Raw genomic sequence first — 806 nt, forward strand, 5'->3', positions numbered from 1 at the left:
AGCATGCGGCCAGCCATGTGTGAGATGGGGTGTCGACCTGCATGAACTTCAGTCATGCATCAGGCCATCTGGACGTGGGGTGTGTCATCCTGCATGAGACTTAGGCATGCAGCCAGCCATGTGGAGCACGAGATGGAACGGCCAAGCACGAGGTGTCGCGATGCATGCGACCGGGCCATGCGGCCAGACATGTGGAGGACGTGGTGTCAGCTTGCATGGGAGCAGGCCATGCATTCAGACAGGTAGAGGGCGTGGTATCAGCTTGCATGTGAGCAGGCCATGCTGAAGGACATGTGGAGCACGAGGTGCCGCCGCGCATGCGTCCGGAGCCATGCGAAGCGACACACGGGCTGCTACACGGCTTGTTCCTGATTGGTTGCTAATTCCTATAAATAGGCCACGACCCCCTATCATTTCAAACCATCCAGAACACATCAAACCTACTTCAAAACATAAAGAGAAAGCAAAGAAAGAAAGATCGTGTTTCGATAGTTCTCGAGCGATTTAGGCAGTTTTCGAGAACAGTTACTCTGCCGATTTTGATACACGGCTTGTTCCTGATTGGTTGCTAATTCCTATAAATAGGCCACGACCCCCTATCATTTCAAACCATCCAGAACACATCAAACCTACTTCAAAACATAAAGAGAAAGCAAAGAAAGAAAGATCGTGTTTCGATAGTTCTCGAGCGATTTAGGCAGTTTTCGAGAACAGTTACTCTGCCGATTTTGAGTCAGCACTTGGAAAAGGTTCTTTTCTAGTGAAGAGAGATCAGTTCTAGTGGAGACCAGTTCAAGTGGAGTTCA

Source organism: Brassica oleracea, unplaced genomic scaffold (genome assembly GCF_000695525.1).
Source record: "Brassica oleracea var. oleracea cultivar TO1000 unplaced genomic scaffold, BOL UnpScaffold00953, whole genome shotgun sequence".
Lineage (NCBI taxonomy): Eukaryota > Viridiplantae > Streptophyta > Magnoliopsida > Brassicales > Brassicaceae > Brassica > Brassica oleracea.